This window comes from Tursiops truncatus, chromosome 1 (genome assembly GCF_011762595.2).
Source record: "Tursiops truncatus isolate mTurTru1 chromosome 1, mTurTru1.mat.Y, whole genome shotgun sequence".
Taxonomy (NCBI): domain Eukaryota; kingdom Metazoa; phylum Chordata; class Mammalia; order Artiodactyla; family Delphinidae; genus Tursiops; species Tursiops truncatus.
In genome coordinates, this window is record NC_047034.1 from 17,097,465 (window position 1) to 17,122,181 (window position 24,717).

The 24,717-nt window shown below is 35.2% G+C and overlaps 1 long non-coding RNA gene across 1 annotated transcript in view; it reads right to left on the bottom strand.

Annotated features, from left to right (window-relative positions):
* The window catches only part of LOC117309502 (uncharacterized), a 337,102-nt gene that overhangs the window by 178,503 nt on the left and 133,882 nt on the right, over nucleotides 1-24,717 (bottom strand). The window contains exon 3 of the long non-coding RNA XR_004523860.2: nucleotides 23,822-24,013. This is a non-coding gene — a long non-coding RNA (uncharacterized lncRNA). The remainder of the gene's footprint in view (nucleotides 1-23,821; nucleotides 24,014-24,717) is intronic.

The window sequence follows — 24,717 nt, forward strand, 5'->3', positions numbered from 1 at the left end:
AAAAACAAAAATAAACAAATGGGACCTAATGAAACTTCAAAGCTTTTGCACTGCAAAGGAAACCATAAACAAGACCAAAAGACAACCCTCAGAATGGGAGAAAATATTTGCAAATGAAGCAACTGACAAAGGATTAATCTCCAAAATTTACAAGCAGCTCATGCAGCTCAATAACAAAAAAATAAACAACCCAATCCCAAAATGGGCAGAAGACCTAAATAGACATTTCTCCAAAGAAGATATACAGACTGCCAACAAACACATGAAAGAATGCTCAACATCATTAATCATTAGAGAAATGCAAATCAAAACTACAATGAGATATCATCTCACACCAGTCAGAATGGCCATCATCAAAAAATCTACAAGCAATAAATGCTGGAGAGGGTGTGGAGAAAAGGGAACACTCTTGCACTGCTGGTGGGAACGTGAATTGGTACATCCACTATGGAGAACAGTATTGAGCTTCCTTAAAAAACTACAAATAGAACTACCATATGACTCAGCAATCCCACTACTGGGCATATATCCTGAGAAAACCATAATTCAAAAAGAGTCATGTACTAAAATGTTCATTGCAGCTCTATTTACAATAGCCCGGAAATGGAAACAATGTAAGTGCCCATCATCGGATGAATGGATAAAGAAGATGTGGCACATATACACAATGGAATATTACTCAGCCTTAAAAAGAAATGAAATTGAGCTATTTGTAATGAGGTGGATGGACCTAGAGTCTGTCATACAGAGTGAAGTAAGTCAGAAAGCGAAAGACAAGTACTATATGCTAACACATATATATGGAATTTAAGGGAAAAAAAAGTCATGAAGAACCTAGGGGTAAGACAGGAATAAAGACACAGACCTACTAGAGAATGGACTTGAGGACATGGGGAGGGGGAATGGTAAGCTGTGACAAAGTGAGAGAGTGGCATGGACATACATACACTACCAAATGTAAAATAGATAGCTAGTGGGGGGCAGCCACATAGCACAGGGAGATCAGCTCGCTGCTTTGTGACCACCTAGAGGGGTGGGATAGGGAGGATGGGAGGGAGGGAGACGCCGGAGGGAAGAGATATGGGAACATATGTATAACTGATTCACTTTGTTAGGGAGCAGAAACTAACCCACCATTGTGGAGCAGTTGTACTCCAATAAAGATGTAAAAAAAAAAAATTCAAATATTCTTCTATATGGGGCTGATTAGAATAAACTATAGTACACAGTGGAGTACTATACAGTAATAAATATGGATATGATGTCTCTATGTATTACTATGGAATCATTTCAAAGACGTGTTGTAGAATGCAAATAGAATGATGGAAAAAAGTATGTATTGTGTCCTCTATGTTAGAAATGGAGAAATTGAAAACAAATTTATATGGTAAGATAATGGTTAAAAGAGGGAGGAAATGTGGTGGAGAGTATAGGGATAGAAGCTTGATTTCTTTTAATATACATAATTTATTTTGTAGATTTAATTTTGGATTCAGGTAAATATTTTATATAATTATGAAACTAACTAAGAAAAAAAAAATCGAAGTATCATTAAATAGTGAAATAGTCACTCCTTCCCACTTAACCAGGTTTACACTGAGCCTAGTGGTCAGGCCAAGGTGAAAACTCAAGGGCTTTGCAAGTCTCTATTCCAAGCACGTGCCTTGACCTGATCATGAGCATGGCTTTCTAAATTCCGCTTTATACAAGGGTGCTTTTGAATGTCCTAATTTCCCAAAGAATCCCCCACCCCCAGCTTTCCTCTCAGGCCTCAGGAAGTTTATGGTAAATCTGTACCTGTAATCTTTTGCCACAAAAACCTAGGGCTGGTTACTCTGCCTTGCTCTTTTTTTCCAGCAATGCACGGTGCTTTTCTGGCCTGAGATCTGAGTTAGGCAAAACTACCTTGTGTCGGTTCTTTAGAGATCCCCTAGACCAGTGAGAATGGGCATAACACAATAATTTGCAAATAAGATCAGCTCTGCTCCCTCCAGAACCAGGGACCAGGGTCCCACACTGTGAACACCGGCTGCAGGAGAGGGATGCAGCGAGAGCCAGTAAAAATGCCACAAAGCTTTCCTACCATTTTCAAGTTCCCTCTGCCTTTATTCAGCATTCACTTGTTGGCTCTAAACCTCTGACTGTTTTCCAGAGTTCTGCAAAGTTGCCTTGACAGTTTCTGCTTGTTTTTTGATCTGTGGGGGAATGAGAACATGGAGCCATTTACTCTGCCATTTTACTGAGATCACTCTACAATTGTATTTGTATATAGATTTCTTTTCTGCAGATTGTGAGTTATTGGAAGGCAGGGATCTGGTTGGCTTTTTAAATTTTTTTTGTATTTTGCCTCAGTGGCCTGTAACCTTGCTAAATGCATTTATTCATTCTTGTCATTCTTAATTAAAATCCTAAGTAAATTACTTAGGATTGTCTATATACACAAGCATATTGTCTAGAAATAAAAACAGTTTGAATTCTTTACGTCCAATTTTTTATGCTTTTGAAAGTATTTTTCTTGGCTTAGTGCACTAAGATCTCCAATACATGATGAACAGAATTCCCTAAAAAGAAAGCTGCATTTTCCTCAATTTCTTAACATTAGGCAGGTTCATTGTATAGAGGCCCTTTTTTCATAGATGTACTTTATCAGATTGAGGAAGCTCCTTTCTATCCTTAGTTTGATGAGAGAGTTTTTATCATGACAATGTTTAATAAGAAACAAATGTTTTTGCTTCATTTATTGAAAGGATATAGTTTCTCATTTATTTCATTAATGTGGTGAAATACATATTGGGTTTTACAATAGGAAACCAACCTTGTTCCCTATGATAAACCTCAATCAATAGTCATGATGAACTATCCTTTTATATATTGAGGAATTTGATTAATTTTTTTTTTGCCAAGGATTTTCTTCATCTATGTTCATGAGGGCTATGCACTGTAAATTTCTTTTCTTGCAATATCTCTCTTTTATTTTGGTATCAGGGTTATGCTGGCCTCATGAGTTGGCCTCTATTTTCAGAAAGAGTTTGTTATGGATTGAATTGTGTCCCCCCCAAACGATATGTTGAAGTCCTAACCCCTGGTACCTGTGATTGTGACCTTATTTGGAAATCAGGCATGATTTGCAGATGTAATCAAGTTACATCTAATGTGGACATTAGGATGGGCCTGAATTCAGTATGACTGCTGTATTTTTTAAGAAGAGAGAAGAGACACAGGGAGAGACACAGAGAGAGAGTGCCACGTGACAACAAGGTGGAGATTGGAGTGATGATTCTACTGGCCAAGGAACACCAAGTGTTGCTGGCAACACCAGAGGCTAAGAGAAAGGCACAAAACCGGTTTTCCCCTAGAGCCTGCAGGAAGAACATGGCTCGGGTGATACCTTAATTTCAGACTTCCAGCCTCCAGAACCGTGGGAGATTAAATTTCTGTCGTTTATAACCACTCTGTTTGTGGTAATATTTGTTCCCAGCAGCACTAGGAAACTAATGCAGGTTTTATTTAAATTGATACAATTTCTTCCATAATTATGTAAAATAATTCACTGGTAAAGTAATCTGGGCCTGAACTTTTCTCTGTAGGAAAGTTCTAAACTACAAATTTTAATTTTAAAATAGATATACAGATATTCTTCTATTAATTAACCAGTGAGCTTTGGTACTTTGTCAATTTTTCTAAGTTGCTGAATTTATTGGCCTAAAATTATTCATAATATTTCCTTATTATTCTCTTAATATCTGTAGGCTCTGTAATGTGTCATCCTTCATTATTAGTATTAGTAACTTGTGTTGTCTATTTTTGTTTTCTTGATCAGAGTTACTAAAGGTTTACCAAATTTATTAATTTTTGCAAAGAACACATCTTTTGACTTTATTTTCTTTCTCTATCATTTGTCTTCTATTTTATTGATACCTTCCCTTATTTTTTCGTTTCCTTCTTTCTACTTTGAATTTAATTTGTTCCTCTTTTTCTAGTGTAAGTTGGAAGCTTATGTCATTGATTTTAAACCTTTTTTTCTTTTCAAACTTATACACCTATAAATTTCCTTCTCATTAATAATTTTGTGATATTTTGCAAATGTAGGCAAAATTTTATCATCCAGTTCAAAACATTCTTTTAACTTCCTTAACTGATTCTTCTTTGAACTGTAGGTTGTTTAGAAATCTGTTGCTTAATTTGCAAAGATTTGAAGTTTTCTATACTCTTCTTCCTATTAATTTCTAGTTCAATTCTATAGTGATCAGAGAACTCACTCTATGATTTAAATCCTTTGAATGTACCTGAGACATTTTACAGCTACACGTGGTCTCTCTTGGTGAACATTGCATATGCACATGGAGACTGCAGTAGTGTTCTGGAACTGTCAATTGGTTGATAATGTTGCTCAAATCTTCTATATCTTTACCGTTTTTTCTCCCCTTCCTTTTCTGTTAGAGAGAGAGATGCCAAAACCTTTTATTGATATGGTTGATTTGTCAAATTGTCCTTTTAGATCTGTCAATTTTTGCTTCACATATTTTTCAGTTTTGATTTTTTAATGTTCATAAGATTGCAATAAATTTTGGATGAATTGACCTTTCAACATTATGAAATAATCCTCTTTATCTCTGATAATACTTTTGTCTTAAAACCTTTGTTTTTGGGTTTTTTATGGTTATTCTTTTACTATCTTTTTACTTCAACCTGTATATGCCTTTGTATCTCTTATAGACAGCATATGGTTGGATGTTGCTTTTATATTCAGTCTGGCAACCTCTGCTTTTTAATTGTAGTACTTATTCAATTATGTTTAATGTATTTATTGATATGATTGTGGTTAAATTTACACATTGCTATTGGTTTTCCATTTCTCTCATCTTTATTCCTTTTTTAATTTTCTCTTTTCAGGTTAATCAAACATCTTTTAGAATCCTATTTTTTCTCTGTTGACTTTTTAAATATATCTCTGTGCATTATATTTTCATTTGTTTCCTAGGGATAGAAATAGGCAGACAAAAGTTATCACAGCCTGCCTAGTATTAATATTACACTATTTTACAAAAACTTAAAAAACATCAAAACAATAAAACTCCATTTACAACCCCTTTTGTCCTTTTTATTGTTGTTATATATTTTGCTACTATACATATTAATCGAGATGTATAAATACATGTGCATACATATAAACATATTTATCTGTTTATATATGTATTAACAATACATTGTTATTATTTCTGCATTAAACATCCAATTGACTTTTAAGAAGTTTAACAAAAAAGTTTTTTAAAAGTAATTACTCATGTTTTCCTTTACCAGTATTCATTTTTTCCTTTACAGTTGACTCTTGAACAACACATGTTTGAATTATGTAGGTCCACTTACAGTTAGAGTTTTTTCCAATAAATACAGTACCTGTATTTTTATTTTAAACATTTTTAAAGTAACTAAGTGTGGGAAAAACTTTGTGTTCAATTAGAGATCACGATATGAGCCCTGATTCTATCAGGGCTTCCTGCCCTTGGGTGAGTCCTTTACTAATTCCTTTTTTTGTTTTTTGTTTTTTTGGAGGCAGAGATAGCAGTACACACATTTTTGACTGCATGGAGGGTAAGCATCCCTAACTCTGAGTTCTTCAAGGGTAAACTGTAAATTCATCTGCTATAATTTCCCTTAAGCCTAAAATTTCCTTTTAGTACAGATCTGCAACAATTCTCCAACCTTGCTATTGTTTTTTGTTTTCTTTTCAATTTCAAAGATGGCTTTAATTTACCTTCAGTTTAGAAAGGTAAATGGCTAGATACAGAATTCCAGGTTGATAGGGGGTTTTCTCTTCATAGATCAAAAATAGTTACATTTCCTTCTGACTTGTGTTATTTCTCATAAGAGATCAACTGTCCTTTGCATCCTTGTTCCCCCATATGCAGTCTCTTACGTGTAGTCCCCTGTAACAGATAACTATCAATGTCTCTGTCTACTTTTAACAACTTCTTTTAACAATTTTTTAAAAATCTTTTTTTTTATGTGTGGTTTTTAGCAGTTTGCCTATGATTTGACTAGGTGGGATTTTTTTATCCTGCTTGGTGATTGCTTTGTTTCCTGGATTTCTGGGTTACTGATATTAGTGAAATCTGGAAATTTTTCTATTATTTCTCCTAACGTTCTTTCTGCCCTATTTTCTACCTCCTCTACTTCTATGACTCTAATCATGTGCTTTCTAGAGCACATGATACTGTTGCATGGATCATGAAGTGCTGTTCACTTGCAAACATTGTTTCTTTATGCTTCAGTTTGGACAGCTTCTATTTAACTGTCTTTAAGTTCGGTGACTCTTTCTTCTACAAGTTCAGATACGTATTTTAGTTCTATGATTTCCATTTCACTCTTTTTGAGTTTCTGTATCGCTACTGAAATTACCCATCTCTTCACTGATTGTATTCATGTTTCCCTTTAGATTCTCTAGCACAGTTAACATAGTTACTTTAAATTCCTTGTCATCTAATTTCAACATCTACTGATTATTTTTACTCTTGATTATAGATTACATTTTCTGCTTCTTCACATGTCTATTAATTTTTTAATGTTATACTTGGCGTACCTCACTTTTTAGAGACCAAGAATGCTTTAATCATTCTATGAAAAGCATTATGTTTTATTTTCCTGCTTAAATTATTGGTATGTCATCTTAATTCTGAAGAGAAGCTTATTTTCCTTTCTGATAGGGAGTATCTATCAATATTTCCCTTACTCTTAGCACAAAAGCCTAAGAGTGAACATTATTCTCACCCCTAAAGAATAACTGTAAAAGTGTGAGGTGCTTTCCAAGTCTAACTTGGTAAGACTTGAACCCAAAACCATTTCACTGCTGTATCCAAACCACTGCCATCTCTGCTTACCCCTTTCAATATTTCAGCTGTTGTTTGTGCTCTCAGGTGCTTGGAGTATTGTACCATGCACTCACTGTTCAGTGGTCAAGGCAAAACTTTGAGGGAATTCACTTGTAGATCTTTGGGTCTCTCACCTTTATGTCAGTTCCCAGATATTCTGGCAGCCTCTAATTCCAATTTCTGACTATTCGGCCAGTAAGAATGACACTTTCTTGTTGACCTCTATTCCTCATATACAGCACACACTGGGAGTGTCCTCATTCAGAAACTGGTCAAATGTGGATCTCATCCAGCATGACTTTCTTCCTTCAAGCTTCTGCTTTCTTTAGTCATTCTCCCATGCCCTTAAAGAGTTATTTTCATTTTACTGCATTTTGTTTTGTCCAGACTCTATAATTTTGTCATCAAGATTAGTTTTATATAAGCTCCTGTATCATTACTAGAAGCTGGGGATCCTCTTTTGATCTTGATTTTTATAGTGCCTACCATGATGCTTGGTACATATAAGAGGTTAATAAATGAATAAATAAATGAAGAGAGGAATACATACAAATGTTCAGAGGGATACCTACATGGACTATGATACAAGCTTTCTATTTTTAGGCATTTGTTTTTCTGTTGAAGTGAGAAATTCATATTTTGTGTTAAAATAGAGAATGAGTCATCTTCCCTTGGTCATAGATATTACCCTCCCAGGTAAATAAGGATGGCACCAACTAAATTTTTTTGGTTGCATTTGCTTTTGGTTTAGAGATACAATACATGATTTATTATTTTTCTTTGAAAATCAAAGAAAATAGCTACATACTTTAATATACATTTGAAGAGTATGACAATTTCAAGTGGAATTAATTTGGATTTGAAAGTGTAGTGTTTACGATTAATCCACAACTTGATGTAAGTGACAAAAGTCAGCTTGCTTCATTAAGACTATAATAATCATATAGAATATATTCATGTGCATTTAAAAGTAATTCTTGGCTGAAATTCATGTCACCTAAAAGAAAGGTTAATGTTCCACTATGTTTAAATTCCAGTGTGACTTTTAGCCTTTTGAACAAATTGAAAAGTATACAGCCACACTCAAAAACAACATTAAATTTTTCTGATGATTTTAATTGTGACCCATATAAAACATATCAACCTTTGCTTTTCCAGAGTAAATGAAACTTGAATTACTCATATGTTTAATCCAGGACTTACTATTGCTTCTTTTATGTAGTTAGTATGACAGATTTCAGCCATGGAGTGTTGTTAATAATGGTAAACAGATTAAATGCTTACAATGTTTTATTTGAAACATAATGTATTTAACTCTTGAGGATTATACTGACTTACTACAAAAGTTATATTAAATGAACAAAATAAATGTTAGTATAATTTACAAGTTACTATATACATTTGACAGCTATTTTTGGCTTTGACCATTTTTGAGCATATGCAAACACTCATGGAACCATGCTGTATTGAGAACTTGGGGAGAGAAAGTGATGAACCCATTTACATAAACTCTGCTACAGTTTTTGTTTTAAAATGTTTCTCAAAATGTAATGGTCTGTGGTGAAAGATATAATTTCTTTCAAAAAGGATTTCATCAATTTGTAAAATTACAGGATGCCAGGAGCAACCTCAACTTCTAAATGATGTGCCATTTAATTTATGTTTCAATTAACTCTTAGTAGAAGAGTTACAATCTATAAATAATTGTCAGAAGAGGGAATGCTTCTTATTTATTTAGAATGGAAAATTAGTTCTTTTCCTGACACTACAAAGAATTATCTACTATATTCTTTGAAGCTACAAAGAATATCTATTGGATGTCAGTTGTTGTGATGTATATTGTCTTTCTACTTCTGTTCAGTCATTTAGTGACAATTTAGTCAACATAAGAAAAATCACTGGGCTTCCCTGGTGGTGCAGTGGTTGAGAGTCCGCCTGCCGATGCAGGCGACACGGGTTCGTGCCCTGGTCCGGGAAGATCCCACATGCTGCAGAGCAGCTGGGCCCGTGAGCCATGGTTGCTGAGCCTGCTTATCCGGAGCCTGTGCTCCGCAATGGGAGAGGCCACAAAAGTGAGAGACCCGTGTACCGCAAAAAAAAAAAAAAAAAAAAAATTGCTGTTTGTCTTTTCCTGTTTGAAAGTTTCTTCTTTTTGCTTGTTAAGAGGAAGAGAGAAAGTCACTAGGAAGATAGAAAATTGAGTGCCTAAAAACAACTGGTAAAGAAAGTATTGTAGAATCTCTTTGGGACACTAAAAGCTTTCTAATATATATAGTTGACCTGCAATCTTAGATTTGTATAAAAGAGAATGGAATGGATATTTCTGATGTCTGAATGGAAAAAAAAAGAAAAAGTTACAACTGACAAGTTGGTGATACTAAAATAAATATGAAATAAAAACTGCAAGGCTGCTCAAAATGCAAATAAATCCTTGTTGTTGTGTATAGCTGCAATTCTTCTATTTTGATTACTCATTAGAGTTCTATTTTTTCTCATTTGGGGGGGGGGTCTTTTCATTCTGTTTTTCTTTTTGGCTCCTTTCATCCAAGGACATATCTGTCAACACATTTGTTGAACCTGAGAAAGGAAAACAGACTTCAGTGACCACAGGACAACGAATATAGATCTTGTAAAAATAGTTTAGAAGAGTATCTGAACTAATGGACCACAGTCTTCAACAATCAAATAAAACAAAACCTAGGGAAGGGGGAGAATCTGATCACAGAGTTATCACATAATATTTAGATGTCCAGTTTCCAACAACAACCAAAAAGTTACAAAGCATACAAATAAACAGAAAGTATACTCCATTCAAAGGAACAAAATAAGTGTACAGAAACCATCCCTGAGGAAGCCCAGAGTTATCAAAGCAACTAGACAAGGATTTAAACTGTTATAAACATGTTCAAAGGGCTAATGGAAGTCATAAGGAAAGAACTAAACGAAATCAGGAAAACGATGTTTGAGAAAAGTGTGAATAAAAAAAAAGAAAGTGTAGAAAGGAACCAGACATAAATTCTGGAGCTAAGATATATAATACTTGAAATAAAAAACAAATTCAACAGAGGAATTTAATAGAAGATTTGAACAGGCAGAAAAAAGAATCAGCAAACTTGAAGTCAGGGTGATTGAAATCATCGAGCATGCATAACAGAAAAAAAATGAGTAGAAGTGAACGTAGCCTAAGATATTTGCAGGATACCATCAAGCAGACCATCACACACCTTATGAGTCCAGAAGGAGAAGAAAGAGAAAATTGTAGAAAGAATGTTTCAAGATATAATTGCTAAAAATTTCCCAAATTTGATAAAAGACATGATTCTACAAATATAAGACATGAAGTGAACTCCAAGTTGTATAAAAACAAAGATACCTCACTGAGCCACATTATAATCAAACTTTTAAAAGCCAAAGATAGAGAATCTTGAAGGTAGCAAGAAAGAAGTGAGTCATCATTTATGAGGGATCCTCAATAAAATTAACAGCCAATGTCTCATCAGGAACCACAGTGGTGAAAAGACAGGAGGATATCATATTTAAAGTGCTGAAAGGAAAAAAAAAAACTTCCAACCAAGATTTTGACAAAACTGTCCTTCAAAAAATGACAGAGATTAATCCCTTGTCAGTTGCATCATTTGCAAATATTTTCTCCCATTCTGTAGTTTGTCTTTTCATTTCGTTTATAGTTTCTTTTGCTGTGCAAAAGCTTTTACGTTTAATTAGGTTCCATTTGGATTTTGTTTTGTTTTGTTTTTATTTCCATTACTCTAGGAGATGGATCCAAAAAGATATTGCTGCAATTTATGTCAGAGTGTTCTGCCTATGTTTTCCTCTAGGAATTTTATAGTATCCAGTTTTACTTTTAGGTCTTTATTTAAGTTTGAGTTTATTTTGTGTGTGGTGTTAGAGAATGTCCTAATTTCATTCTTTTACATGTACCTGTCAGTTTTCCTGGCACCACTTATTGAAGAGACTGCATTTAATCTCTAAAACATACAAACAGCTCATACAGCTCAATATCAAAAAAACAAACCAATAAAAAAATGGGCAGAAGATCTAAATAGACATTTCTCCAATTAGTACATACAGATGGTCAAAAGGCACATGAAAAGATGCTCAACTATTAGAGAAATGTATTTTCTCTAATATTTATTATTAGAGAATTAACTTATTAGAGATTTATTTATTAGAGAAATTTAATTTATTAGAGAAATGTAAATCAAAACTATAATGAGATATCACCTCACACCTATTTCTCTATTTTCCTACTGATAGCTCCACTATGTGTATGATACACTCTTTATAGTTGTCCCTCAGTTCTTGGATACTCTATCCCATTTTTTTCACTCTTTTTTTCTCATTGCTTTTCAGTTTTGTAAGTTTCTATTGACATATCCTCAGAGATGCCATACTTGTGCCTTGTCTATTAAGGGGATCGTTGAAGGCATTCTTTACTCTGTCTGATATTTTGATCTCTGGCATTTCTTTTTTATTCTTTCTTAAAATTTCCATCTTACATTACCTATCTATTCTTGCACGTTTTCTACTTTTTCCATTAGAGTCCTTAGCATGTTAATCATAGTTACTTTAAATTCCTGGTCTGGTAATTCCAACATCCCTGCCATATATGAGTCTGTTTCTAATGTTTGCTCCATCTCTTTAGGCTGTATTTTATTCTTTTCGTATGCCTTGTAATTTTTTGGTAAAAACTGGGTAACATGTCCTGGGTAAAAGGAACTGCAGTAAATAGGCCTTTAGTAATGTGTCCGTAAGTTATGGGGGATGGAAAGTATTCTGTAGTTCTATAATTAGGTCTCAGTTTTTTTCATAATTCTGCACCCTTGGATTGAGAACTTCACCAGTGCTTCTCAGTTTCCCTCCCTTAGGTAGGACAGAATGGCTAGAACAGGATGGAACTTGGTATTGCTCTTCTCCACATGTGGAAGGCTAGAGGGAACTGGAGTGGGATATTTCCCTTCCCATACATAGAAGGCAAGACTGGGCTGTATTTGTGTATTTTCCTTCCCCAAGGTTGATTAGGCTCTGGAAAAAAAAAAAAATCCAGTATATTAGACTCTGCTAAAATAGTTTCTCTTGAGCCCAGGCCTTCTTAAGAAGAAAAAAATGCTCTGGAATATTTCAAAATGGCTACTTTTCCCTCCCCCTGCTGTTGTACAAGGGAATTTTTTTCCTCTAATATTCATTGTGAGATCCTAGTTGAACTGGTGGTAAAACCCACAAAAGTGTGGGGATTCCCTTATGACTGGGACTCCCTGGGGTTTTAAATTATCTAACCTGTCTACACTGAGCCTACAGCAATTGATTACAGTTTAGATTCTCCTAACCCAGCATTGCTTCATCAGGCGATTCCTGCTCATGAGTGTCTGCTCCAGTTAAGTTGTGGTTCTCTGTGTTCTCCTATGTGTCTCTCCAAGTTCTGGGGCAGCAGCTTGCCCTGTGATCTCACTTCTCTAAGTGATCTAAGAAAAACTGATGATTTTTACATTTGTTCAGTTTTTTTACTTCTTGTTAGGATGGAGTAGTGACTTCCAAGCTCCCTACATGTCAGACTGGAAACCAGTAGTAGGAATCCTTCATATAATCCCAGCATTGATATTTTATGCATATTTTGTGCATATTTTCTAAATTAAGCCTCTTTCTGCACTCACTGTCTAGTTGTCACAAAAAATGTAATGCTAACATTTATTGCTACCTGAACTTCTGCTCTCTTCCAAATTATTTTATTTAGGGAATTTTAGCCCTGTCCTCACCTTACCCCTCAGGATGTGATATGCTCAAATTAGTGTCTTCACAAGTGTTCTATGAAAGGTGAGTCCTAAGAGAGAAGAAGTAGAGAGAAGGTACTCGGGTTAGCTTAAAAGCTGGTTCCTCGAAAAAGAAACTGCTGCCCAGTTTTCTGTTTAAGTGTAGACCTTAGGGCCTCTGTGGAAAAATTATGCAAAATGAAAAAAAAAATAGAATATCATCCCAGAGCCTCACAAGAATATACATGAAGATTATTTATTAGAAAAAAGAAGAAAGTTTTTTTTTTTAATGTTTACCATTATCAATGGGATTCAAGAAGAAACAATACCTTGAAAGAGGAGAAGAAATTCCATCAGAAGAAAATAAGATGCCAGCAGGAAGATTTTTGGAGAGGGAAAATTGTCCCCTTTAATGCCTGGCAACTAAAACTGTTCTTAGCAAAAGAGCATGAAAGGAGTCTTCTGCCAAGCAGACATTTCTCTCAGATCCTAGAAGTAAATTGATGCTCAGTCCAAGTGTTTGATGTTGAGGAATTTTCATTATTTTTCACAGTCCGCATAAATATTTTAATGGGAATTTGGGGGAGGCTGAGTTAGGGACTGCTAGCCAGTTGACTGTAACCATAAAATTTCTCTTTTAGTTCTGAACAGTATCTTCAGGCAAAAGCAAATGTTTTCGTCCAGTGCAGAACATGGATAAGAGTCCAGAAGTTTCAGGGTCAGTGGTATTTGGTCTCTCGCTTCCTCCCTAACACCATTATTGTCAACTGAGACCAGACTGGGGCCCAGACTCTGTAGACTATCAACTTGGATAAATAAGAACGATTCAGTTATTTGTTTATTTATTAAACATATTAAGAATTAAGATGCATTCTTCTCTTTAGGTTAGTGGGAAAAACTCTGAGGGGGAGGAACTTTAGGCCAACTATATTGGGTCTTAGATATTGTATCTATGAAATTATAATAGTACAAGCCTTGCCATACCTAGTGTCAAGGGTGTTGTGAACACAAACTGAGATACTAATAATTTGGGGGAAAAAAGTGAAACACAAAGTATCTTTCTCTGGAACTTAGAATATGATGTTACAGTCAATCATAGGAAGATGCTCAGCCTATGAATTCAAAGTTCCAGGTTATGCAATCTGGTAAACAATCAAACATCAGAAGTAAACAGGAAACATTTTTCTTCTCTAAATCTACGTAACTCTAATATTAAAATTCTGATTACTGAATGAAAAAAAAATACATGCTGAATCAACTGTGTACTCTCATCAATGAGAAAAAATTAAACCAAAAGGAAATAAAAAACAAAACATTTTTCTCTAGTATTGACTACATTTTCCCATTGCTTAATAGGTGATCATTTCTAGGATATGGCTTGCTTTGCTTTGTGAATTTGATTATTACAGGACACATTGTGATAAAAGAAGTGCAGCACAAGGACTATCAGACCAAAGCAGACAGCTTGAAAACCCATCTCTTCTATAACTGCCTTTGACGGAGAACAGCTGTCAATACAGTAAAAATGATATCTGAAGCCTCTAAATGAAGTTTATTATTCTCACATCTTCATTTCACAACTTATTTGGTTAAACTGGGTAAAACTGGCTATTTTGAATTTGTTATAATTATGTCCATGCTTTGACTCCAAACAAGCATTTTTAAAGGATGAGTAAATTCAACTATTGTCGTTGCTCTCAGAGAAATTAAGTAGTAATAACTCACACACATTCTCAAAAACCATTCCTTTATTAATTTTTTTCTGACCTTTTCAGAAAACAGACTTAGTTATCAGGAGTATTAGCTATCATCAAAATGGAAACCTCAGTTTCAAGCATTTATTTTATTTCCATGATCACTTATTTTCTCATTATTTATTTAATAATCAAGCTAAACCTTCAGGCAAGGAGATAGTAATTATTTCTAATTTAAAATGTAAGGCTATAAGATGAGATCTTGTTGAGGTAATATAATACTTTACTGACAAAATGCAACTCAGTTTTCCAGTATAAATCAGTCCCTTATCCGTCTGCAATCATCATATCTAAACTTATGACAAGTTCAACATTCAACCATATAACTATATTCCCCATCTTTCTTTTTATTTTTTCCTGATTTTCTCCTTTAGAATTCAGTCCTGACATATAGACTGCAACCCATAGTTTTCTCTTGAATGGGATTCTTCAATCTTTCCATTTTCTTGGTTTCATTTTTAAAGTAAGACTTTAAAATTTTTCATGTGGTATACTATACTTAGGTCTTTACTGGTTTTCCCTATTTTTATAATCTACATTTAAGTTTTTAATTTTGTTTTTATTGCTCTTATTTTGTTCCTATTTGGATGTGTATGTGTGTTTCCTTTTAGTAGGGAAAAGAAAAAGAGGGGTGCAGTGAAAGTGCATGTTTATGAAGCCTCAGTTTATAGGGATGTACAGAGAGGGGGATTATTAATAGCGACATGATATGCACACACTTTTTGTAAGGAGGACCATTGACCATAGACCTCATATTTTTATAAGTAAAGAATAAGTCTAATGTTACCTAGGTAGGAAGTGGTGGGCACAGGTTTAATGTCTTGTTAAAGTCTCGGTTGTTCTAACTGTCCATCAACAGATAAATGGATAAAGAAGATGGGCAGCAACACTGATGGGCCTAGAGATTACCATACTAAGTGAAGTCAGAAAGAGAAAGACAAATACCATATGATACCACTTATATGTGTAATCTAAAATATGACACAAATGAACTTATCTGTGAAACAGAAACAGATTCACAGACATAGAGAACAGACTCGTGGTTGCCAAGAGGGAGGGGAGGTGGGGAGGGATGGATTAGGAGTTTGGGATCAGCAGATGCAAACTATTATATATAGAATGGATAAACAACAAGGTCCTACTGTATAGCACAGGGAACTATATTCAATATCCTGTGATAAACCATATGGAAAATAATATGAAAAACAACATATATATATGTATAATGGAATCACTCTGCTGTACACCAGAAACCAATACCACATTATAAATCAACTATACTTCAATAAAAATAAATTTTTAAAAATTTCGGTTGTCAAAATATTAATAGTTCAGAGTTGGGCTATCAACCACATTGCTGTGCTACCTCCAGTTTGGGTGAACAAGGTTGAATGACTACTGATGATTTTTTTTTTTTTTTTAATGAAATGAGCCTAATGGTATGCTTGCCTCTTTTTCTGAGCTCAAATGTTTCAGGGTGTGAGCCAGTTTCCTTCCTGGTTATGTGGTAAGTATTTTCTTAACTCCCTCCCAGCCCTTCTCATTGGAAATAAGGATCTCTAGACAGGAGTGAGTATGAAGGCAAAAGCAATGGGGTAATGATGTAACAAACTCACAACCCCAGAGTTCAGAACATCGAAGACCTGTACAGGGACAAAAATCATGTATCAGCAATGAGGCTATTAGGAATCTAACTTTTCCTGGATCTGTAAAATTATTGCAATGATACCTATCTCAATGAAAAGGAAAATAAAATATTAAGTACTGAGGGGAAAAGCTGAAGAAATAAAATAAACAGGTCTTCTGATCTGGTTTCTTTGTATTGTATCAAAACCACCAGGGAAATGACTACCGTGGCTCTAATAGAACCTGAAAGCTTGCCAGATGAGGGTGCAATAAAAGTGAGACAAATGAACATTTTCTGCAAGACTGATCTATGGCAATTGGAGGAGGAAATATAAGCAACATTTTGAAAAGTTCACGAACATAATATGAACATATAAAGAAACTAATGATCCTCTTACATTGTTGAATATTTTAAAAAATATTCATTCATCATTTATTTGAAAACAACACTAGATGCTTTACAAAAAGAATTGAATGAAGCTTTGATTCTCTGCCTGAATCAGAAATAACACAGATAAACTATGAGAGGGTATGAAGACATGCAATTATCTTGGGAAAATATAAACAAAATGATATTGAACATTAAAAAGCCCAGTTCTTCTATTGCAACATCTCTTGGTGCAAAATCTGTCCATTTGCTCCTCGTCAGAGTAGAAAGGAACTGAAACCTCTATGTACTCAAAAAAATCCCTCTCTTGGTTTAAAACTATTTCATTTCCAAGCCACGAGTAATTCTTCTAGTGTTTGTGCCTAAATTAGAATAACACTTATTATTTTTTTCTATGATCTTATCATGCTAAAAAGATATACAGCATATCCTCTTGGTGAAAAGATACTATACCTAAACAAAACCAGAATTCATTAATAGCCTTGCAATTTAATTTCATTTCCTCCCCCTACACCAGACGTTATAGTTATAAAATTAAAAAGTTCTCTCACTGAGTAAGTTTTCTTCCTAGTCACTGTTTACTTTGCACATAACCCGGAAAAGATTGCTGGCTGCAATTCTTGCAGTGTTACTAAAATATTTCTTTAACGTCCCAAGCTAATATAGTGTATAATGAACAGATGACTAAGACAGAAGCTTAATTTTCATATTGTGCTTTATCACATGGTATACAGGGATTCAAAATTTGGCAGGTTTTGGTAAATAATAGAATGGTGTAAGAGTTTTGGTTCTCTTTACCTCCCTATTCACAATTTCCCCATTGTTCCACATTTAATTAAATTTCCTAATTCAAGTTCATGTTTGTTCCAAACCATAGAATTCCAGTTATAATTCACATATTTTGGTAAGAAAATAGAACACATGATCTACAAACACATTTTCCATCAATTATGTTTGTCAACAGCTATTGAATTAAGTATTAACTTACCTGAATTTGAAAATCTAACTCATTCCTACTCAAGCTCTTAGAAACTGAAGTTCTAAGTAATTATTCTTTTTTTTCGTCTCAGTCTAAACCTTTAAGAGGTTCCAAAATATTTCTGAAGTAAAAGAATAACTTAGAAAATTCATGTGGGAATTAGTCACTGGAGGCTTTTAATCATATCAAGGTGCTGCGCTTCAGTGAATAAGATAAGTCTTGAATAAGTATCTAAAATTTTGCTTCTGAGCTCAAAGTAAATCCTACAATAATTTTCCATCAACAGCTTTCAAATTTTATAGTCTTTGCAGTGAGAAAATTAAGGTGTTTCTAAAGACCTAAAGCAAACACTGAGAACTGCAACATAAATAAGTCCAAGGATTACCCTTGGTTGCAAGGAATCATTTCTTATGATAATTCTAAATAAATTTTCAATAATCATGCTTGATTTGTAACCTATAAATGTAGATAACCACACATTATCTGTAGGCTTTACTGATTTAGAATTTAGTTCACCCCTTACTTTCATGAGAGGAAAAAAGAGAATGTTTTAACAATCTAGACTCATACATTTTGTGTGTGTAAAGTGGATTCTGTTTAAGCACTGGTATACTTCATTCACAAAAAGATTCATTTTATACATTCACTCAACAAATGCCAGGCAGTGGCTGAACCACACAACTTTCATAGAAATGCTCTATATAGAACTTACCTTCTGATGGAGGGTATGGTGGTCATACAACCAGCCAATAAACCAATAAATAAATAAGTAATACATCTTAAAGAATGCTCTGAGGAAACCTAACAAGATTCTGAGGTAAAATAATAATAAAAAGAAGAAGAAGAAACAGGAGGAAGGTCCACTTATATTGTGTGATCAGGGACTGCCTCTCTGGTGAGGTGACTTAAGCTATGACCTGGGAAGATGAAATGTCAGCCGTGTGAAGAACTTAGATGGAAGTGTTTTAGGTGGAGGAAACTGTTTCTTCATTTGAGGTGGGTAAGAGCTTGGCATTTTCAAGGATTCAGGAAACATTACAAACATGTAGAGGAACAGAATGAGCTAGGGGTTAAGTGTTAAAATAAGTGTTAATAGCTAGTCAAAGAATGTCTTGTACAGATGATATATTGAATTCATGTTTTGACTCACTTCCTTCACCACAAATACAATTAGTTAATGAAATAGAAAAAAACAGGAGAAAAAGAAGCACATAGGGCAGTTCAAAGGGAACATAAACATCTTCATAAAACTAGAAATGTTGGTGAGGTTGGAAGGCCACCTCATAAGACCATAAATGATGGTCTTCGGGTCTGGAATTGGGGGCGACAACTGAGAATTTGGCCATGTCAGGTAAAGGAAACTCACTCAAAAGTCTATGTGCAAGTCAGGATCCCAAAATAAGGGTCACAGTTTGTATCAAGAAACTGTTATGTTCCCCATATCATAAAAAGAGGACCAGAACAAAAGGTGTTGACCATTGCATCAGGTTACAGCTTTTAATAAGTTGCATATCTAAGACTGCAGAGAACACACAAAGCATCCCACCCAGGAACTGAACAGTGCCCTATTGTCTTGGAAACTGAATTTTTAACATATTCAATATCACCAGGGAGGAGTTGTGAGCTGCCTTTATATTACCGAGTTTGAACTTGGAGCACAGGGAGCTGAGAGAAGGTAGTTACAAAGTTGCTAGACAGAATACTCAGAGAAAGAGAATATAAGACATCTCACATAGGAAATAAATACGCAAACTAAAAATCCAAAACACTCGAAGAAATGAAAAAAAATTAAAGTGAAATGGACACCCAAAATCAAAAATTAAACAATATTTTACCTCAGATGAAGCTGATTTGTAGAAGTCTAATAAATAATTAGAAATAAATTGATTAATGTGTTCAAAGACATGAATGAAAGCATAATTTCTATACAAAAGGAACAAACATTTAATATGAAGCAAAAGTAGAACAGAAGCAAAAACTAGAAAAAATTGGGACTTCCCTGGTGGCACAGTGGTTAAGAGACCACCTGCCAATGCAGGGGACACGGGTTCAAGCCCTGGTCCGGGAAGATCCCACATGCCATGGAGCAACTAGGCCCATGTGCCACAACTACTGAGCCTGTGCTCTAGAGTCCGTGAGCCACAACTGCTGAGCCCACGAGCTACAACTACTAAAGCCTGCACTCCTAGAGCCCGTGTTCTGCAACAAGAGAAGCCACTGCAATGAGAAGTCCGTGCACCGTAACGAAAAGTAGCCCCCGCTTGCCGCAACTAGAGAAAGCCCACGCACAGCAAAGAAGACCCAACACGGCGAAAAATTAATTAATTAATTTTTAAAAAACTAGAAAAAAAATCAGTATGAGATTTTTTAAACATTATTTTTTAGAGCAGTTTAGGTTCAGTAAAATTGAACAGAGGTACAGAGATTTCCCATATACTCCACGCCCCTACACATGCATAGCCTTTCCCATTAACAACATCTCCCATGAGAGATATTTGTTAAAACTGATGACCTAAATTGACACATCACTATCATCCAAAGACCACAGTTTACATAAGGGTTCACTCCTGGAGTTGTACATTCTATGAATTTGACAAATTTACAATGGTATGTATCCACAATTATAATATCATAGAGAGTAGTTTCACTGTGCTAAAAATCTGTGTTCTACCTATTCATTCCTTCTCCTCTCCCAACACTTGGCAACCACATTTTTTAAATTATATCCATAGTTTTGCCTTTTTCAGAATATCATATATTTGAAATCATACAGTAGGTAGTCTTTTCAGATTGGCTTCATGCATTTAGTAAATATGCATTTAAGGTTCCTTCAATTGTTTTTATGGGTTGATAGTTCATTTCTTTTTAACACTGAATAATATTCCATTGTCTATATGTACCACAGCTGTTTATCCATTCATCTACTGAAAGACATTTTGGTTGCTTCCAAGTTTTGGCAATTATGAATGAAACTGCTATCAACATCCATATGCAGATTTTTGTGTGGACATAATTTTCAACTCTTTGGGTAAATACCATGGGGCATGATTGCTGGATAGTACGGTAAGAGTATGTTTAGTTTTTAAAAGAAAGTGCCAAACTGTCCTCCAAATTGCTGTGTCATTTTGCATTGCCACCAGTAATAAATGAGAGCTCCTGTCCTCACCAACATTTAGTGTTGGCAGTGTTCTGGATTTTACCCATTCTCATAGGTATGTAGTCATATCTCATTGCTGTTTTAACTTGCATTTCCCTAATGACTAATGATATGGAGTACTTTTTCATATGTTTTTTTGCCTATCTGGGTATCATTTATGATAAGGTCTGTTTAGGTCTTTAGTGCATTTTTTTTTTTTTTTTTTTCCCGATACGCAGGCCTCTCACTGTTGTGGCCTCTCCCGTTGCGGAGCACAGGCTCCGGACACGCAGGCTCAGCGGCCATGGCTCACGGGCCCAGCCGCTCCGTGGCATGTGGGATCTTCCCGGACCGGGTCACGAACCCACGTCCCCTGCATCGGCAGGCGGACTCTCAACCACTGCGCCACCAGGGAAGCCCTTTAGTGCATTTGTTAATCAGGTTTTTCATTTTCTTATTATTGACTTTTAAGAGTTCTGTGAATAATTTGAATAACAGTCCTTTATCAGATAGAGCTTTTACAAACATATTCGCCCAGTTTATGGCTTGTCTTCTCCCTCTTTTGACAGTCTATTTGCAGGGCATAATTTTTATATTTTAATGAAGCAGAGCTATTCAATTATTTTTTTCAAGGATCATACCTCTGGTGTTGTATCTAAAATGTCATCACCATACTCTAGGCCATCTAGATTTTATCCTATATTATCACCTAAGAGTTTTATACTTTTGAGTTTTACATTTAAGTCTATGATCCATTTTGACTTAATTTTTGTGAAGGGTGTAAGGTCTGTGTATAGAGTAATACTTCTGTTTTGTTTGTGTGTATGTCCAGTTGTCCCAGTACTATTTGATGAGAAGACTGCCTATTCTCTATTGTATTGCCTTTGTTCCTTTGTCAAATGTTAGTTGACTGTATCTATGTGGGTATATTTCAGTCCTATTTGTCTATTCTCTCACCAAACCATACTGTCTTGATTGCTGTTGTTTTACAGTAAGTCTTGTCAGCCTTCCAATTATTCTTTCAATACTGTGTAGGCTATTCTGGCTGTTCTTTTGCCTCTCCATATAAATTTAAGAATCAGTTTGTTGATAAAAACAAAATAGCTTGCTGGAATTTTGAGAGGGATTGCACTGAATATAGAAATCGAGTTGAGAAGAACCCACACCTTCAGGATGTTGAGTCTTCTATCTATGAACCTGGACCCACATGAAATATTGAAAATGTGAGTTATTATTAAAATTAAAAAGAAAAACTTCTGGTTTGGGACTAGCATATAAGAATCTTCGGAGTTACCATGTAATTGGGAAGAACAAATCTGACTCCACATTGGATCTGTTCCTTTCACTTAAAATTTTGTATTCTACTGCTTTTGCTACAAGCCAATCACTAAAGGGATGTTGTCTATAACTTAAAGTACACATAATGGTCCCCCTTCAGGAACTCTGCCTCCCATGACTAAGTGTTAAGCTAAAATACCTTTGTTTAGCTCACAGGAAACACCCTGACCAGGCCCACCTGTGAATGGTTGCAGGAAGGAAGAAATAAACACATCCTCTCTGGAATCTGGCTGGAACCAGGAAATACTTGCAGCAACTTAGCACCTTTTTTACTTTACCTCCTCACCTCCCCCACTTTGTTCTATAAGCAACTAGCATCCAAACCCAGGCAAGGACTGGGACAACAGTCCACCATATTCTCAGTCTACTGGTTTTCCAAATAAAGTCACCATTCCTTGCCCCAACAGCTCATCTCTTATTTATTTAATTGGCCTGTCATGCAGCAAGCAGTACAAGCTTGGACTCAGTAACAGCCACTCTGTTCTAATAATAAATAAAAAGTTAAACGAATTGAAAAATCAACTACTCATCTTAGATCCCTCAGAGAAGTAAGGTCACAGGGGAAACCATTACCCGCCAAGGTGGAGAGATGGACAGGCAAATACACAGAATCACAACTTACCTGAGCAGAAACTCACAAGCAGAAAACTATGGGAACCAGTACTGAGGTAGGAAAATCTGAATTATAATTGATGAATATCGGAAAGCTCAGGGTGTACAAGACTGAGAGTTAAAAACTCCAGAGGGAACCAGCTGTAAGAGGGCCTCCACACTCCTCTGAGCTTTACCTCTAGGAGCTCAATCAGGCTATCACAATGAATATTGGAAGCAAATCCCCTTAGATTATAGGTAGGAGAAGGGGAAAAGTAACAATTTTGAAATATACCAGAGTATCCGTTCTTCAAACAAGGTGTGTGCTCAAGTGAAATCCCTTTACCAGAGTCTAAACAACCTGGGTGAAGGAAAATACCCAACTCCAGCCTGCTCTATCCTTTCAAGAGAAATACTCAACTTCAGCTCTGCCTAGTTTTCCATGAGGGAAGAGAAACACCTGATTCCAACCTACCCACTGTAGCCATCCTGTCCCACCAAAGGGTGGGGGTACTAGAAGCATAGGTAAAGTTCACAGTCCAGAGGCACAGGATCACCAAAACTGAAACTTAATCACAGGACTACAGAACACTTCTCATTCCTCCACAATCTATCATCACATTACTAAAGGCCTATTTACTGTCGTGCTTTCTACCCAATACATCATATCCAGCTATAACTAAAAATTACAAGGCACACCGAACAGTAAAAAGACACAGTTGGAACAGATAGTTCATACATCAGAAACAGACTCAAATATGGCAGGGATGTTGGAATTATCAGATCAGAAATTTAAAATAAGTATGATTCATATGCTAAGAGTTCTTAGCATATTTGCACATTGTCTACTAATGGGAAAAGTAAACAAGATACAAGAACAAATAGGTAATATAAGCAGAAAGATGGAAATTCTAAGAAAGAATCAAAGAGAAATACTAGAGACAAAAACACGTAACAGAAATGAAAAATGCCTTTGATAGACTCAGTTACTAGAGAGGACATGGATATGGAAGAATATGTGAGGATATGTCAATAGGAAATTGCAAAACTGAAAAGCAAAGAGAAGATGATTGAAAAAAATGATAAAATATCAGAGCTGTTGGACAACTAAAAAGGTGTATCATATGTGTGATGAGAAAACCAGTAAGAGAATAAAGAGATAAAGGAACAAAATAAATATCTGAAGCAATAATGACTGAGAATTTCCCCCAAATTAATGTCTGATAGCAAACTACATATATGGGAAACTCAAAGAAGCCCAAACATGATAAATGCCCAAAAAAGCCCTAAAACTAGAAACATCATATTCAAAATGGAGAAAATCAAAACTGAGAAAAAAATCTTAGAGGATGCTGGAGGAAAAAAAACACTTTACCTAGGGGCTTCCCTGGTGGCACAGTGGTTGAGAGTCCGCCTGCCGATGCAGGGGACACAGGTTTGTGCCCCAGTCCGGGAAAATCCCACATGCCGCGGAGCAGCTGGGCCCGTGAGCCATGACCGCTGAGCCTGCGCGTCCAGAGACTGTGCTCCGCAACGGGAGAGGCCACAACAGTGAGAGGCCCGCGTACTGCAAAAAAAAAAAACAAAAAACACTTTACTTAAAAATAAAAACTTCATTTTTTAAGTTCTTTAATCTAACACATAACAGTTTCATAGTCTTAATTCATCTAAAAGATAACAATGGGTTCAAATAATAGCAAAAATGTATTCAATTACGTATGCTTCTGTATTATATGCTTGATTATGCTTTTGTACTATATGCATGATTATATCTCATGTATAAGTGAAATGAATGAAATCAATAACATAAGAAACAGATGGGAAGACTTAGGAATAGTTTGTTGATATAAAGTATTTGTACTACTGGTGAAGTGATATATATATATACTGTTATTTGAATGTGGACTGGGATTAGTTGTAAATATATATTGCAAAATCTAGAGTAATCACTAAAAAGAGCAAAAAAAAAAGAAATATTACTGATATGCTAGAAAAGAGAGAAAATAGAATTGTATAAAAAGCTCAGTTAAAACCACAAAAGGCATACAAAGAGCATGTGATGAAACAGGAAGTAAGAACAATGTCAGTGAATAGAAAATTGTGACAACTTTGGTAGATTTTCATCCAAATATATCAATAATCACTTTAATGTCACGGGCTAAATATGCCAATTAGAAGGCAGATAGTGTCAGAATGGATCAAAAATTAAGGCCAACTTATACACTGTCTACAAGAAACCCATTTTAAATATAAAGACACATACAAATCTAT